The following is a 17,750-nucleotide window of genomic DNA, read 5'->3' as shown; positions in this document are numbered from 1 at the left end:
CCTAGAAAGCAGATTCTGAGAGGACTACTTCTATCCCTTATAATTTAATATATCGTGTAATGAAAACTAATCTATGTAATTCAAATTCAGACATTTGAAACGAGTTAAAGGGGTCAGCATATACAATACATTTCTCTTTGCCAATTTACTCAGTTAATTTAGACGTTGCCTTTTCACTTTAACTCATTAAAACTTTCTTGCCAAGTTTACTTATCTGTGTTAAGAGTACAATTAATATTATAATTTTTAATTATCCACTTAGTTTTATCAGAACCAAAGTGTTTCCTTAAATGTGGATATCAAAATAGAGCCTGTATTTTTTAAGAAAGTGAAGCTCTGCGATTTCACTAATTCCTTAATAGCACAAATATTTATGTATCTTTCTCTGTACTATTTATACATCAATAGTTGTGTTGTTTTGTTTTATGTTATAACCCTGGTATAGAGTACAACAGAAAGCTGTATTTTGAACTGCTTAATTCTTTACCACTCATTCTGATTTATGGCATCGTTTTGTTTCCAGCTCATTCCTTATCTTCAAAAGGCTTGATCCCAAACTCATCAAATTCAGAGAAGTAGATCCCAGTGGTCTTTGGATTAGTCTGGTAGGGTGAAATTGTGGACTTCATGAAGTTTGCTTTACATGTGCAGATAGGCGCTAGTAAGATTACTCAATAGATTTCTAATTCAGCTTCTTCTGTGTAGGAGCAAGTTCTTGAGAATCCTGGCCTTGCACTTGAAATTTAAGAGACCATTTTAGTTGCATATATTCATCCATTTTCTTACTATGAAACTTGAGAATACATTTATTTGCCAGTTTGATTTTATCATCATTATGGAGGACTCATGTTTCTAATTTCTTCTACAGGCTCTTGAATTGTTAATGTTAACTCCTACTGAACTCAACTTCGTTTTCTAATGGAGAGACACATTCTGAACTGCTAAAGATATGTTCTTGGGGAATGGAAGTCATAATAACGTCCAGCTCATTACAAAGGGACGGAAAAGCATTAATGCAGAAGACAGATGCTAAATAATAATACAAGGTATTTATCTTATTATTTCTTAGTTACAGCTGTATGGAGTGATAGTTATAGAATTGTGCAACTGATTTAAGTTCTTCAGTGAAGCATTAACTGTTCTGTCATCCTCAGAGCTCTTGCTTTTCTTTTACACCTGACACGGTCAAGTTGGATGAACCTGGACGTATTTTCCACTGTGTATCAGCTAGAACATTCCTGTGTTTGCAATTTACTTGATAGTCCCTGGTATCCTGGACAGTTATGTATACAGACTGCTGCACACAACATTATTTTTATTAAATACAGAAGTATGTTAATATGAAATGATTGTAACAGATACTATCAGATAATCACGTACGCTGCAAGCGACCTTAAAAAGCATTTTTTATATATAGCTGCAGTGTCTGATACATAGCTATTGTGCAGCTGATTAGCTGTGGTGAGAAATTACTCATTCCCCTGTATTAACTACACTGTTTAACTATGTGGTTTCCACCAATCAGTATGAAGTATGCCAACTTTGTTTAGCCTGTGCACTTGTGCAATGATGAACAAGTAATGCATAAAACAAACCCTCCTACCTAATCAAACATTCCTCAGAGATTTGAAAACAGAAACAAAGGGTAAATCCATTCATAGATTATAATGGTAAAACAAAATAAAATTTGACATATGTATATGGAAACTATGAACACATGATGTGAATAATTTTTTTCAACAACAACATGTTTGAATTATTAATAAATGCAAAAAATATGTTGTAACACAATATGGAACAATTGGAAGGATATATTTCTTTAGAATCACAGAGGTCAGGAAAGATCTCTATTGAATCCAAACACTATATATTTTTTCCTCTCTTGGTTTGCATTTTAGCCTTTTCAAATGTCTCTCTTATTGCAAAACACTGCCATGGTTATAGATGGGAGAAGTTTTCCTTTTCGATCCTTGAGCCTGTAGTACAATTTTCTTCTCTGAGAACATAACAAATGAAGTTTGTTAACTTCAGGGTGTGAAACCTGTATTAGTCTTCTCAACCAAAGGTGTTAGGTGTTGAGGACAGCTGATGAACAATTCTCTATAGAAGACTGTACAGTTATCCAGGAAAGGGCTTACACTTAATTTTGTCATATATCCTGGTTGCCAGCTTATTTGATTTTAAGATAATTGATGGGCCTCTTTATGGGTATATTTTTTCTTAGTCATCAAGATAGCTCAAAATATTTGATAAGAGTTACTTTACAGGACAGTAGTAAATATCGACAGAATGAGATACCGGATTTTTTTTCTTGGTCTTTTTCTCTTAAGATTCGAGCAAGCACAGTGCTTGCAGATTTGATGGGCGCTGTGGTGAGAGAGTACTGCAGTCATTTTCACTGTTGGCTGCACATTGGTTGGGGGCCGATGTCCTGCCCTTCTCTACAGTGCTTATTCACTTCAGTGTTTGCTGTGTGAGCAGATAATGTACAAAATAGTCATCAGCTTAAACATCATATATAAATAAAATTTTAAATTGAAATCATCACAAACGAGTCAGAGTAAAGACAACATTGAGCTCTTACAGAAAACCATGAGAGTGAACAATAATGCCAGCTTTAACTCTGAATTCCCAGTTATGTGGGCTTGTACCCCAACCTTAACATTAATTGGAAGCTTTTCTGCATTTCGTCTCCTCATTTACAAAAAATCTTTGCCGAAAGGTTATATAAAACTCATTATTTACCTGAGTGACCAGGAAGGCTCTCAAAGTGCCATTCCAAGCTCTCGGGTGAATGCTTATTTATAGTTTTTTAATAGGCATTCATTACCTGATGAATTGGAAAGACTCTTTTTGAACCAGTTCCTGTCTATTGGTTAAATACAGATTGATAACTTTTTCTTAAAAAGCTTATTATTAACTAGATAAGCTCATCACCTTTGGATTTCTAAAGTGGTGATTAGTTTTAGCTTCCAAGGGCTTATTCAACATTTTCACTAGTGTAACTGAAATTTTACCCAGTGGGCCACATATTGTGGAAATGAATTATAGCATCACAATGCTTGCAAAGTATGGACTGCAGAAGTAACATGGACTCATTCACACAAAGAAGACGTGCCTCAAGCCCATGCATTTGATCATAGATTGTCTAGTCCATGGATGGGGTGTAGAGGATGGGAAAGGGTGTAGCAAATTTTAAAATGCCTATGAGCTTGGAAAAGGTGTCAGGAATATTTTAATGCCTTAAAGGACATAAGGCCCGGTCATCTCTGAGTTTCACAGGTTTTGTTTGGTGTATCAGTCAGCTTCTGAGGATTTGCTTCTAGCTACACTAGGAAAAAAAAAACAACAACTAACAAAACAAAAACAAAACCCTCTCTGCGTTTTTCACAAATGCAGTTTGGCAGTGGATGCTTAGAGCTGAATGTAAGCTGTCTCTGTGAGGATGGCTGGTTACCTCATACAGTGGTTACCACTTTGTGAAGTGAGATCCATCCTGTCCCAGCCATTCGACCCTCAGCAGCGCTACGGGCAATGCTTGCTTGGCATGGCTCCAGCACGCAGGCAGCTCCAGCTCCTTACCCACCTCTGCAGCTGTTAGCACATCTGTAGGATTTCAGAATGACAAGTCCTGGCTTACAGAGGTGTAAAACAACATGGCCATACATGCTCATGCCTTGTGATCCTTGAGGGCTCTTTCAGTTTGTAATTTATATCCTAAAATGACACTCTTATATAGCATCTGTTACAACTTAAATTCAACATAAAGATGAAATGGCATAAGAAGAAAAAAAAGAAAAAAAGAGCCCTAAGCTTAAAAAAATCTTTAAAAACGGGTAGCTTCTTTGAATTCTCTAGGACTTCAATTCCTAAACAGGCTTGAAAAACTAAAACAATGTTTTGTGGCTGCACTGTTGATTTTATTGCTGCTTATCTGTAGGATGCGAGAATACCTGGGTTTTCAGGCTTTCCCTTACAACTGCCATTTTTTTCTCCAATTGCTTTTTTTTTCTTTTTTTTTTTTTTTTTTTTAACTTTGAAATTTCAGTTCTGTTCGCAATTTTTCCCCTCCTTGGAGTGGAGAAAAGTGGTGAGAAGGAGTGGTGGTGAATACTCAAGAGAGAGCAGATCTTTCTCATCTTTTTGAGTAGAACAGGTTTTCAACCATCTGATGAAAACACCCACATTTTTGTCTTACTTTCCAGTCGTTTCAGAGAAATGGATTACCTGTGATTTCATCTGATTATGCAGAGATTTTTTTTTTTTTTTTTTTAAAAAAAAAAGACCTAGGTTTCTGATGTAAAATTAGTAGCTGGGAAAAAAAAATTCATTAGGTGAGGAAACTGAAAATAAATACCAAAAGCCTTAAAGCCTTTTGAACTTAGCAGAGAGAACAGAAATAATAAAGGTCATAGTGCAGTTGTTCTTTTACATCGTGTTTGCTGTTAAAAAAAAAAAAGAAAAAAAAGATGGAAATGTCTATCTTACATGTAAAGTATTATCTTTTAGGAAGCCAGTTTTGTGTTTGGTTAAGAAATCCTTAAAATCTCATTTAAAATGAGGTAAGCAAAAATAATTATACTCTTTGCCTCCCTCTGCTGGCTGTGCAGACAGAGTTAATTGGCTTCATGTCGTGTGACCCTCTGATTTGAAGCAGGTAGGTTGACTGTAGTGGTGTTAGTTTCAAGTGTGGATAGAGATAGGTAGGGAAACAGCTAAATATGAACAGAATTATGGAAAGAGAGGGAATTTAGAGAGAAACAACAAGTCTTTATTTTTCAGGCTTTAAATTATGAGAAACATGTTTGTTATTAAGGAAGGTCCTTTAACCTCCCCTGAACTCATATTCTGGACTGGTTTATATGAGGACAGGAGAGTCATATGCATTTTCTTTGAAGAAAGGCCAGGTGCTGAGGTATAGCAACAATATTTTGGCAGGAAAATGGCAAATCAAATCCAACTGTCCAAGAGGGCTGGATATGAGCAGAGCTGAACAAATCTTTGTGTGTACACACATCATTCAGGTGCTTTGCATTACACAGAGCTCTCCACTTCATCAGTTTTCAGATGTTCTGTTCTGCACTGGTGTCACTTTGTACTGATGCGTGTTTTTCAAATACATATCATAGAGCAGTCCTCTGTCCCACACCCAGAGCCTCTGCAGTTCTCTGGGGACATCGCTTACATCCCTTTTGATGTTCAGTCTCCTGTGAGGAGGTGAGGTAGCTCTCCCTGGGGGACAGAGCAGGCGGAGCAGGGCTCCCCATTGGGGTGTCATTTGTCATGCTCTCGGGCACCGGGCTTTACAAGACGTTTATGGTCCCGTGACAGCATACCTAGAAAGGCACAGTGCTCTTCTCTGTATGTAATTCTGGCTTTTTGGGTCTGTGTAGCAGTGGCATTTAATAAGGATTCCAGGGTTGTTATTTTTTCTGTTTTTAAATGAGACCCACGGGGTGGTATCCCCGGGGCATGGGAAGCAGCCAGGGGCATGGGGCATGCCATGCCAGCTGGGCCTCGTGCAGCTGCTGGGTGAGAGGGGCTGCATTTCAGCTTGGTAGAATACAGCTGCTTTTGGACAAAAAGCTGTGGGGAAGTTCTGCCCCAAAACCTGTCTCTCAGTCCTCTCCCTTCTCAGATGGCCAGCACGGTGGCAGAGTTTCTTGGCTGCTGGCTGCCACATCTTTGAGGTGCTGCCACCTTGACTGTGAGGCCACAGTACTGGGGACATTGTGCCAGGCTGCGGCGTCCTGGCATGGCCCAACCTTGGGGGACAAACAGGGACATCTCAACAGGTGTTGGCTGTGAACAGCCGCCTCCTGGGGCTGCCTGGGGCCAAGGATGCTGCAGATGGCACAGGGGCAGCTGCTGAGGTAAGAAGGGAGACGGCATCTTTAAAGCCACCTCACAGTGCAGCCTGTGTGTGGCACTACCAAGGAGTGCTGCCTTCAGCAGCTGTACTCTCTGGGGAAACTGCTCCAAAAGTGGGAACGTGGTCTATCGTGAACTGCTGATCTCTGAGATCCTCCTGAAATATCCTAGACCTCATCCAATCCCCCTTGCAACACAAGACGGTACTTCAGTCCAGACACTGGCATCTACCTAATCCACTGCAGACAGGGCAGTTTCAACAAATGATAAACGCACTATGGTGTTCTTTGCTCATGGTACCCAGAAAGAGCAAGATATTTTCCAGCTTCGAGTAGCCCCATCCCTGTATGCACAGCTCACTGTTTAAGGTAAGCATTGGTATAACAACCTTAATTACTGCGCTGTGGGGCTTCAACTGTGAAACCTTAGTTTAAAAGGTAAGATTTAAACATTTTCAGCAGGTCTTTAAAATCACTGTTTAGCTGTTTTCTCTAGGCATTTATCTGCAAACTTTCTGATAGCACTAAATGTGGTGAGGAGGGCTCACCAAGGGCTGAGGTGGGAGCTGCAGGGAACCAGTGGGCATATTGGTACTCATCAGTAGGGGCAAGCAGCCTGAGTGCTGGGGTGAACCATGAGATTATAATCATAAGAAGCCTACAGCTTGCTGGCTGATCTCTGGGACCAGGATGGAAAGAACTTGGAGAAGTTCAAGAAGAAAGAATTGAAAAGGTAGAATATTTATTAAATTAGTTGGATAAGAAGGAACTCGTACCCCCAGAACCATTCCTGGCTCTGATCTCAGAGAGAAGATCAAATAGAATCTCTTTTAAATAGTGTTGGCATCCTGAGAACAGGTTACATGTGAATTTGCTGCAAGAGTAAGGTCAGAGCCAATGCACTTTAAAGTTGAAGTTCAGCTATCACTTTGGATATTTTTTCCAGTATGTTCTCTTCTGAGTCAATCATAATTCCTAATGATTATAGCTGGGAAAGTACACCTGTGGTACTAATCTCATGTAAATTTAAATGCTAATGTTTAAATCTTGGAGCAACAGTTGTCTCCCCATCTTCTATCTTCTGCATGTACTAAGACTTACTGCACCTTTCATTCTTGCTCTTTCAGAGAATTTCTGAGCCCCTGTTGTGCTGAATGGGAGACAGACAGAATTATGTCCTGCATGGGGTTATAAAAGCTGTGTCTCTATTCTGGAAGCAGAATTTACTCGACTCCACTAGGTGGATCTATTGAGAATATTGTTCACTATTTAATATAAAGTATGTCCTTTGCTTTGGGAAAGGAAAAAAAAAAAAAAAAAAACGAAACACTTTTTGTTTTACCATTTTGCTTAGATTCTTACATTCAGTAGAAATTCAAAGGTAACCACTTTTGTCCATAGAAAACTTCAAAGCCAGGTCTCCAGCCTGGCAGTCTCAGTAATACTTGGATGGACCATTTCATTCCAGTTTCACCCTTGCTTTGGAAAGAAAGAAAATATCAGTGTTGTTAGGATTATGAGAGAGATCTGTGCCTCCACACAAGATACTGCTTCCATTCCACATCTTCCTGGTGTCCGCTTCATACTTCCTCTTATATTCTTTCGTAATGCCTGTGATTTGATGGAATGTTGCAATGACTGTGACAAATAGTGGCCAAAATAGATTGCTGGCCTCAGTGTATACTTTTAGTGGACTCACCAGCTTTTTGGACATCTGGCTTGGTGACAGTTGACTGCTACAGTTGAGGATGCAAATGTATTAGCTAAAAAATGAGGTCGTTTGTTTTCATTTAGTTTTTTTTCCCCCTAAATTCTGATCACCTCTACCTCTGAATCTCCATGATGATGACACATAATATTTGCTGATCAAACCTGTTTTGTGACACTTATTTTGGCTGTGGTCCCTAGGAAATAGACAGCTTGTTCTCAGATGGGTTCTCTCTCTGGTCTGTTTTGAAAACTGGGATCTTCAAGGTCCTTTTTCCAGAAAGCTTCTTTACACAGTCTGTACAAGTGGGAAAACTTTCATCCACCTTGTCAGTTTGCTGGGGTTTTGCCCAGGAAACTCCTATGTTTTTAACAAGCATTTTGGAAGGGGTTTCCCTTTTTCCTGTGAAAGTGTTTTATTTATGTCTTTTTGAACCATGCTTCAGCGACTTTCTTGCTGGATGACTTGTGTTTTCGCTGGCTCAGGCTGCCATGTAGATCGCACCACCTGCTCCAGAGTTTGCTGAAACATTTACTGTAAGTTTTCTGAAATTCCTTATGTAAAGTCCCTGCTATTAGATGGTTCCTTTTGTGAGCTTTTCCTTATCAATATTAAAGACCTGATGTTCTGCTCTTCCTCGGAAAAGAGACCCTCCTTCTAAAGGCACTAAGCTTTCAGTGGGCTTCTGCAGCCTTTGTAAAAAGAATGCCCACTTGTTTATCACCTCTCTTTAGGAAGGAAATGCTGATCACACTTTTTAAGAACAAAGGCAGGATTATTCCTCAATCCTTCCTCATAAAGCAAACAATTTATAAATATTTAAATATATAAAGCTAATGTTTCTCCCTTACCCCACTGTGTAAATTACTGTAGGACTATTTGTATTTTGTTACTTCCCTGTATAAAGCCTCATAAAATATTCCTCACACCTCTCCTTTCACCTGAGTTTTTTGTTGGGTTCATCAAAGTTGTGAGATTTGCGTTCTTGCTTTTTATTTATGTCTGTCTGAAATAAGAGCTTCTGAAGCCCTGTCATTTCACAGAGGTGGAAATCACAAGGAAAGATAATGTTGCCTGGCCAAAACCCTTAGCTCTTATTTTCTCTTGTGCTCCTTTTCAAGGTTTAACATATCTGTATGCAAGAGCTTCCTGAGAAGATGCCCACTGTTAAGCAATGTACATTTCTTCTGCTCTTTGTTCTTCTTCCTGTAGTGTTTTTGACAAGTTAAACCACACAGAGTATTCCTGCTTATGCACAGAAGAGGTACAAAAGGGAATAAAACCAACCAGAGAAATTGGAGAAGTAGCTATGGACAGTAGAGCCTCTACACCTTGAAGACATAAAGACTTGTAGAAAAAATATCTTCTTTTGGATGCAAAAGGAGAAGAAAGTAATACTGGAGGGCACTACAGAAGTGCTAGTGGTGTTGAGGACATTAGGAATTCCAAGAAAGATTGGAGCAAAGTCTCCGTCAGCTCATGTCTGAGGTCTTCTAAATCCCATCTATCCAACATTGCATTAGAAGCCTAAGCATGTCATTGAGTCAACACAGTTTTGGGAATTCTTGTCTCTATGGATGTACTCAGCTCACAAGCATACATTATTTCATCAGGCTCCATTTTGGGGAAAGGCTGGCCATCCCAGCCCAAATAACCATGCTTATGATGCCCCAGGAAAAAGAATTTTGGTTGGTCTTCTTTAAAATGCCTTCCTCTGATAGCACCATTTCTTGCAGAGTAGCCCCCTCTTCCAGACTTTGAGAAACTTTTGGTTGGCATGTTCCTCCTGTGGAGTTGAGTTGTCATCATCTGTTGATGGGGGACAAACAAAAATTGGCTGAACATTCACCAGTAGCGCATCATGGCTCTGCTGTCAGCTCAGGGAGGGTTTAGTACATCTGTTTGGCTTCCTGGGACATGGTTCCTGATCTTTGTCCACTTACAAATTTCTGGAGAGAAACTTCTGTCCCCTCCAGAACAGAAAGAGGAGGATAAATATATTAATTTTTGCAAGCATCAGAGTCAAAGTCTTCATCCTCACTCTTTGTATTCACTTTGTTCGCTGTCATTAAAAGAGCATCAGGCACTTTTACCAAAGGAACAGGAAATCCTAGTGAGATGTCTCAAGCTCCTCTGCTGTCAGTTGCTGTTTCACCTATCTCTAGCCATATTCTTATCTTTGTCTTAGGAAAAAGAACCATGGGGTTTTCCTGAGCTTTCGTTCTTCTGCAACTTATGTGTGCAATGGTCTCAAATCTCACGCCTGCCAGGACTCCAGGTGCCTGATTTGGCCCTTGTGTCTGAAGTGCAGTCACCTCCTACGTTGAACTGTGAAGCCCTAGGTCACGGAAATCATAAGGTGAAATCTGATATTAAACCAAAAAGGTGTAGCTTATTCCTTTATGAGACTGCTAATAATGTTCAGCCTTGACAGGGTTAAAAGGCAACATCCATTTCCCCATTATCTTGTTTAAAAAGTGCCTTTTTTAAAGTCCATATGGCGACTTCCTTTCGACCTGCTTTCCCATCCTCGTCTCTTTGTCAGGGCTGTCACTTATAAAGAATCACTTGACTTACAATAACAAGTTCAAAAGAAGACAGAATATAATCAGTTGATCCACGAAGAATTGAAATAAAGAACACCCCCACTGCTCCAGTTATCATTCCCATAGAGATAGTGATATTATTGATGTGATTGCTATGCTAATTTCTATAGAAAAAACTTGTATTTTGGAATTTGTTCAAAGAGAATTTCAGACACATCAAATTGGAAAATGCAGAGTGAATTCCTAAACTTTTTAGTATAGGCATGGGAATCTTTTTTTCTTCTTCTTCTTTTTTTTTTTTTTTTTTTTTTTTTTTTAACATTGAATAGCTCTGAACAACTATTTATAAACTCCCTTTAAAAATCAATTGGAAAATATGTTGCTAATTTTTCAGTTGTTATAGAAAGTTAATTTACTGCAGTCCCAGGAAAAAAAAAAAAAAAAAGTCCTACAGTACCTATAGAGTTATTAATATCATCCCTCTGCCCTGCACGTGGGATTGGACCACGGAACCCAGAAAAAGAGGCTAAGGATTATAAAAGATGGGTACGCTTAAGTGCAGTGTTTAGGAAGGGCTAATTAATCTATACCCCTTCCTCTGCAATTCCATAGTCCCTCTGGGAATTGCCACAGACATAAACTTTTTTTTTTTCCCTCTTTTTCTTGGACTCCTATTTTAACCAGAAGGTTTCAGCTTGTGATGTTATGCTTTTTATGTAGTAAACTGATTTAAAATGTATGCCAGTCATCTTCAGGGAACTCATTTCAGTCAAGATGAAACTAGTCTTACCTGAATCAATGTTTTAAGTGTCCCTGTGGCTCGGCATTTTGAATAATCAATCTGTCTCCATCGCTTCTTAATCATGCGCATCACAGTCTTTTTTATTTGTCAACCCTTTCCGATCCTGGCTTTTTGTTATTAACATGCCCCTAATGTCACATGCAAGCCTTTTCTTTAAAACAAGCTGCTCATTGGTGTATTTTGATACTTTTTATTATTACTAAATCTTTTTTCCCATAATTACACCACAATCATTATATAATCCCATAACAAAGAGTCTATTGAGGCACCATGCTTTTGTCAACTATGGGACACAGAATCCATAATTGCATTATTCAGCTTCTCTCTCTTCCCCCCCTCCACCCCCCCCCCCCCCCCTTTGTAGAAACACAACCTATTTCACCAGTCACATTTGCACCTTGTTTGCTCGGTTATATATTATTTACTAAATCGTTGCCCTGCGGATAAACCTTGTAAAGTTGCTTTAAAAAAGTTATTTGTTTGATAATTAAGTCCTGAAAACCCATCGTTTAATGATTATTCCGAACCCATAAGGCAGAGAACCTCCATGACGTTTTTCTCTAAGTTTAATTACCGTATGCTAATTTCCTTGCCTACTACGTGATTAATTAAAATCATATTTTCATAATCATTTGGCACTAGTATTGTTTTAGAATTATCATGATCCCCTAAATAGTGTATGTAAATAAAGTCGGCTCTAATGGAAAGAATCAAAATGCAACGCTGAGGACCTTTATGTGTTTGTATGCATGCGATTGGCAACATAACTGGCTTATTTACATTAAATACGCCACAAGGTTACAGTGCAGATCAACGTCACTTTATCGCTGATTACTTCTCTTAACCGCCGGAGCGGTGACTGATGCTCCGGTCCCCCGTCCGCCCAGCTTTCCCCGGGAGTTTTTTTCGGGAGCCGCAGACTTTGCACACTTTCGGATCAGGTACGGGGGGCGCCTCGGGGAGCCCCCGGGGGGGCGCGGGGCGCGGGCGTAGGCGCGGGGCGCGGGCGCGGGCGCTGCGCGGGGGCTGCGCGGCGCGGGGGCTGCGCGGGCCGGGGGCTGCGGGGCGGCGCGGGCTCCTCGGGGTGTTTACACGGGCTCAAGGTCACGACCAAGCCGCGCCGTGTTAAATGGTTTCTTAGTTGCCAGACAGGGAGAAAAAATGGACGATCGCAGACCATTCTTTGTAGATTATTATATCAAGGGTTCAGCTTTTGGCTCATCAAAGCTAAATGCCGCAAGACCTATCTAGTTGCTGTGAATTATGCCAAGACGACAATGGAGTGCTTTTTTAATGGTACAATGCATTTCACCTACCAGATAGGGGGAGTCCACGCTGAGAGATGGGGATGTCTTGTGATGTTGGGTGATCGGTATCAATGAAGGGGGTGATTCTGAAAAGAGACAGATTAAAATAAAGCGCTCTCTGCCCGGGATGTGCTGGAAGCAGTTGGGAGGGCTACCCGGAGCGGGCGGCCGCGGCAGCCCCGCGCCACACTTTTCCCCCTCCGCACCAGAAAATGATCAAGTCAATCATGTGGACATGCTTCATTATTCATTGAACACAATCTTTTACAACGCTCCGTTTACGTGCGGGAGTTTCTTCTACGCTTTGCTTTAAATTTGAAGGTAAGAAAGACAAAGGTAAAAAGGGGGTTTTGGAGGATCCGGGAGGCTCCCGCGAGCCGGCAAAGAGGCTCCAAAGTCAGTCCGGAGTACGGTTCGCTTTTGTTTTTTTTTTAATTTCTTTTTAATCATCGCAACGGGGCCTGCGTTTTCCACCGCGATTAAAAAAATACGGTATAATTAAATATCCATAGCAGTGACGTTTGCAAGCAGGGCTGTCAGGGGAAAAGCAGAAAATAATGAAAGGAGCGGAGAAGCCATTGAATGGCGCTATAGAACTTAGCCTGAAGAAAACCCGTACGTTTTGCCTCTTTCTCGCTCGTTTCTTTTCGAACCGTTACTTCGCGGAGCGGAGCCGGGCGGGCGGGCGCGGGGAGCCTCGGCCGGGGCTGCCCTCCTCACGGCGAGCCGCACCGCCCCTGTCCTCAACTCGCCCAGAAACTTTGTGTTTTCGACGGCTGCCGCCGAGCAAACTTTGCCGAAGTGACTTTAACAGCGGGCCCCCCTTCCTCCCTCGCTTTCCCCCCTTCCTCCCCCCACCCCCCCCGAAGGATCCCGGCTAATCGCGGTGTAATTTGTAAACTCCCCCCCAGCCCCCCCCGCTCCGCTTTTTTTTTTCTTTTTTTTTCTTTTTCTTTTTTTTTTTTTTTTAAATCAAAGTTAGCTGATGCATACCATGTGTCAAACTTGTGAGATTCAAGTGCCTAAGAGACCTGCCATTTTGTGCTCTAATCGACCTCTTATGAATAGGAGCCGTGCATAATGCTGCGAGGAGCGTTGTGACATTCAAGTAGGCACTAAATGTCAGGCCGGGTCTCAGCCCGGCGGGGGGAGCGCAGCGCCCGGCGGGGAGCGGGAGGCACCTGCCAGCCCGCGCCGGGCTTTGTCAGCGCCCGGAGAAAGTAACAGGTTAAGGAGGAAACTTAAATGGCACCGCCGGGGGGAGCGGCCCCATCCTCGTCGGCGGCGGGCGCGGGGCTGCGGGTGCGGGGCCGGGAGGCGGGGGCACGGCCGGCGGCGGGATTAGCGGGGGGGTCGGGAGGGGAGGGGGGGGGGGAAGGAGAGGTTCTTTGATGCCGCGTAGGAAAGAATCCAGATTTTAATGCGCCCATCTGTTGCAGTTTTGCAAATAATTAATATATGTGCGTGCGTGTGCGGGAGGGAGAGGGCTGGAGGCAGCGGTGACGCCCGTGAACTTTAAACGCAAAATAGAAGGTCGCGGAGATTTACGCGTCGTTCGGAGGGTCCGCGCTCCCGCCCCGAGGGGCTCCGGCCCAAAAGTTACTCGGGGCGGCCGGGCCGCGGGGCTCGGGGCGGCGGGTGCCGGCGGGGCGGGGAGGAGGGCTCCGGCCGCCGGGGAGAGCTCCGGCCGCCGCCCGAGGCAGCGGGGCATTGTTGGGGCCGGGCCGGAGCCGGCGCCGGCGCGAGGCGGGGACGCGGCGCGTCACATCCCCGTTCGCTCCGGCCGCCGGCGGGGCTCGGTGCGGGGCAGGAGCGGCGCGGGGCGCGGCTGCCGTCCGCCCGGCTGAGCGCTCCGCGGGGCTGCGCTCCCCCCGCCGCCGCCCCCCCGTGCAGTTTAAAATAAATCCAACAGGGGCCGTGTTTGCTGAGCTGATCTGACCGCTTGATACAGATAGCGGCGGCGAGCCTCCCCGCTTATGTGGAAAAAGACTATTTTAAGTGTCATAATTAAGTTTAGAAGCCTTGTTTGGGCTCATTCACTGCTCGAAATAAAAAGGACTGGCTGCTTTTAGAGCCTTTCTGAAGGGGTTGGCGAAGCGCCTCTGCACGTTTGCTCGGAGAAGAATGTTTTCTTTTCTAGTTTAATATTAGAAACTATATTTTTACTCGTTTGAACTGGATTTGATTATTCCTGCGGAGGTTTTTTTTCTTTCCTCTCTCCCCCCCCTCCACCCCCCCCTCCCCTATCACTCAAATCTTTGTTCATTGTTCATTGACTGGGGAAAGGCTGCTTAAATGTACGGAGAGAGTGGGGAGGCCCCCTCGCTGGTTTGATGTTGAAATAGTAAACCTGAATGAGGAGGGTGGCTGGAAAAGTGGACATTGCAGCTTTAATTAACTTCAAGATGCTTCGGCGAGGACCAGAGCGTAGTAGTGACGTTGCCTCATAAATCTGCCCAGTGCCGTGCGTTGCATTGAACTATTACAGTATCACCGTCATGCTGAATATTCACTACCTATCCGGGAGCAGATTTGCATAATTGGATCTTTTTTTCTTTTCTTTTTTTTTTTTTTAAATGAAACTTGTTTGCAAAAAAACAAACAAAACCAAAAAAAACACCAAAAGCCCAAGTGAAAACCGCGGCGATCTGCATGATTGTAAGGGGTTCAAACATATCCGAAAAGTAAGTGACCTGCATCAGTACATCAATAGGTTAAGTGCAAATAAGATGAGAAGTGCTTCTGAAAGCTGTACATTCCCTACGTGGTCTCTTGGGTTATTTCTCAATAGCGGGATTTTTTTGTAGCCTCAGGGATTTTAGGTTTTCTGTCTGCTTTCATAACTTTTTCCCTCACAGTCCTCATGCAAGGTGAGGCTTCGTGCGGTGCCTGCGTACCTGCGGTGGGCTTTGGGAAGGAAATAGATGAGCAGTTGGCGATGCGTGGTGTTGGAGCTGTATAATTACACTGCTGTGAAGGGAGATGTGCGTTGCTGTTGTGTTGCTGATCATCGCGCAGATCTTCATGGAATACTTGGGAATATTCAAAGATTGCGTGTGTCCGCGTATGCTGAAAAACTGACTTACTTAACTAAGCTGTTACTTCATAAATCATAGAGGCAAGGAGTTTTTTAATGCGTTTCACCCCTCCTGTTTCACTGAGGATGAAGATTACTGGAGTAATTAAAAATGCCAGGGATTTTTAGAGTGAATTTGTAGATTATACGTGAAAGCCATCCGCTCCTATCCGAGGAGCTGGCGTGCAGGATCGCAGGTTTGGATCAGGCTCGGAAGTATTTTCAAGACGAGATTCCGGGCTTTCAGATACTGTGGGGACAAAGTTGTGAGCGGAGGCGGCCGGCGGCTCTGCCCGGAGCAGCGACCCGTGGGGACGCGGAGCGGGAGCAAAGGCTGCGTGCAGCCTGAGCCGTGCCGGCTGCCCCCCGCGCCCAGGGCTGCTTTAGTTATGATGTCATTCTGATAGTGGAGAGCAAATGTCTCCTGATTCTGCCATTAAACGCCTGGCTGATTTGCCTGATAATGATAGCATTGACGTCCTGCTCCTTGACAAATGCAAGCCCTATGAGCCCTATGAATTAACTTTTCTCCCATAGATGAGAGGTAGCTAGCTTTACGACTAGCAGCACTTCTCTGACAGATTGCTTGGAATCTCGTTGCAACAAACCCCTTCCCCAAACCCCGCTCGCGTCAGGCTGCTCGTGCACCCCTGTGCAGTGCGGGCCTGATGCGTGAGCTGCTGAGCTCTCAGCACTTCCACTGACTTGGGATGGAGTTGTGGGGGCCCAGCTGCTGTGATATGGGGGCCCTGTGTTCAGTTTTCCTCTTCTTTTGTTTTATTTTTGAAAGTTGGTCAGCTAAAGAGGGCTCTGTGATTTCTCGTCATTATAAAAATGCTTGTAAATAGCTTGATATGTTTGTCCTGCTCTGTTCAGTTTTTTTCCCTTTCTGCTCTCCTTTTGTAATTAATTGGATGCACTATTAAAATTTTAATCTATTGAACAGAAGAATCATAAATGAGTTGTTTAAAGTTTTCAGAATGTCGTAGGAAGAAAATGTCTCCAGTTGGTAACAAGTGCTTGGAGAATCGGCTGCTGTCTAAGCCCCTGCACTGGAAGGGAATCCTCCTGGTGCAGCTGATCCAGCCTGCAGCTGGGGACACTCTCCCTTTCTGCTCTGTCCTGAGATTTGCTTGTGACTATGAGTTTGTATCACTGCAGGTAAATGAAATTTAATATGATTTAATTTTTTTTTTTTTTTTTTTTTTTAAGTGCAACCAGCTTAAACTTTGTTTTCATTTGCTGTTTAAACGATGACAATTAACAGCTGCAGATGCAAGGAAGGTTAGTTCCTCTATTACATTTGCAGGGAACGCGTCTAAAATATTTGCATGCTCAAGCTGCCTTTTGCAAATGAGTTCCCGAAGATACAAGTTGCTGAGACAGAAATAGTGTATTAAAACACTTTTAATAATTGACTGCATCTTTATCAATTGTAGTGAAGAAAAAGGAATTGTTCTATGGGCTTTTTGACTTCTGAACGTATTGGAGCTCTCTGATACTCAGCAAGTTGTCTGGTGCTGTCTTCACTGAAGACTTTTATGTAATGAAGAGGCTGATTGTCATATTTTTGTCCATGCTGGAGGCCAATAACCCAACCCATTCATTATCGGAAGAGAGTAGCCTGGAAGTTGCAACATCAGGACCACTGTTTTGCTTGCAGCAGTGGAGTGCTGAGATCGGGAATGGTGATTTTTCAGTACAGAAACCTGGCACATGTGGTTGTTTACCCGCTATGGGAATCATAGGTGGCCAGAGATGTTTGCATTAGCACAGACATAGAAAATCCAGCAGCCCACTGGAATGGGTTTGTGCTCATTCCTGGGAAGCACAAGATTCAGCAGGCAAAGGAAAATCTGTAGGAATCGTTTTGTGTCATGTTTTGGCTTAAAGTTAACTTTGAATTGCACAGGTGTTTGTGGAGTGCTTTGCCTTAATAAATAAATAAATAAAATGCATGGTTTTAGATGAACTTTATAAAAAATTGAAGAGAAAGCCATAAATAGATTTATTTTTACAGTTTGAATAAGGACAGCTACAGCTTTTATTATCTTCTGATTTAGCGTGTTTTGATGGCACTTGTAAGTAAATTTAAATTTTAATCTCTGAATTTCTCTCAGATATGAGTAGACGTGCGTACGCTCTTCGTTACTGCTAAAAGCAGGACTGTACCGAAAAGGCATTTTTGCATTCTCTCATTTACACCTGGCATTTTTTGCCTTATTCTTTACCCTGTCTTCTTTCGGGCATTTTGTACATCTGTTTCAGAGGTGCAAGCAGTTTGGGCTCAGGGAAATAGATGAAAGAATAGACTATGTCTTTTTTTTTTAAAGAAACACAAATAAAACTTATTTCTGGCAACCGTAGATGAAAATCCACATTTCTGTAGCGATGACACTCCAGGCACAGATATTCTCTGAACAGTAAAAAAGAATGGAAGA

At 42.6% G+C, this 17,750-nt stretch overlaps 1 protein-coding gene and 1 long non-coding RNA gene across 4 annotated transcripts in view; one reads left to right on the top strand and one right to left on the bottom strand.

The window, feature by feature from the left end:
* Positions 1 to 205: 205 nt before the first annotated feature.
* Positions 206 to 13,375, bottom strand: LOC128082098 (uncharacterized). Its single transcript, XR_008207547.1, has 3 exons — positions 13,227 to 13,375; positions 12,243 to 12,319; positions 206 to 3,606 (listed from the first exon to the last, which is right to left on the bottom strand). It is a non-coding gene; the product is annotated as an uncharacterized LOC128082098 (long non-coding RNA).
* ZNF536 (zinc finger protein 536) overlaps positions 12,256 to 17,750 on the top strand; it is a 325,798-nt gene continuing 320,303 nt past the window's right edge. Inside the window, exon 1 of one of the 3 annotated variants that reach the window (XM_052685929.1) lies at positions 12,256 to 12,554. The gene's annotated coding sequence lies outside the window, so the exon portion shown is untranslated. Of the gene's footprint in view, positions 12,555 to 13,360; positions 13,461 to 14,763; positions 14,918 to 17,750 lie in introns of those variants that run through there. The other 2 variants (XM_052685930.1, XM_052685931.1) reach the window with 2 other exon arrangements.

Source organism: Tympanuchus pallidicinctus, unplaced genomic scaffold, assembly GCF_026119805.1.
Source record: "Tympanuchus pallidicinctus isolate F22 unplaced genomic scaffold, pur_lepc_1.0 scaffold22, whole genome shotgun sequence".
Taxonomy (NCBI): domain Eukaryota; kingdom Metazoa; phylum Chordata; class Aves; order Galliformes; family Phasianidae; genus Tympanuchus; species Tympanuchus pallidicinctus.
Note: the sequence above shows the minus strand (reverse complement) of the source record. Positions and strands in the feature narration are given on the sequence as shown.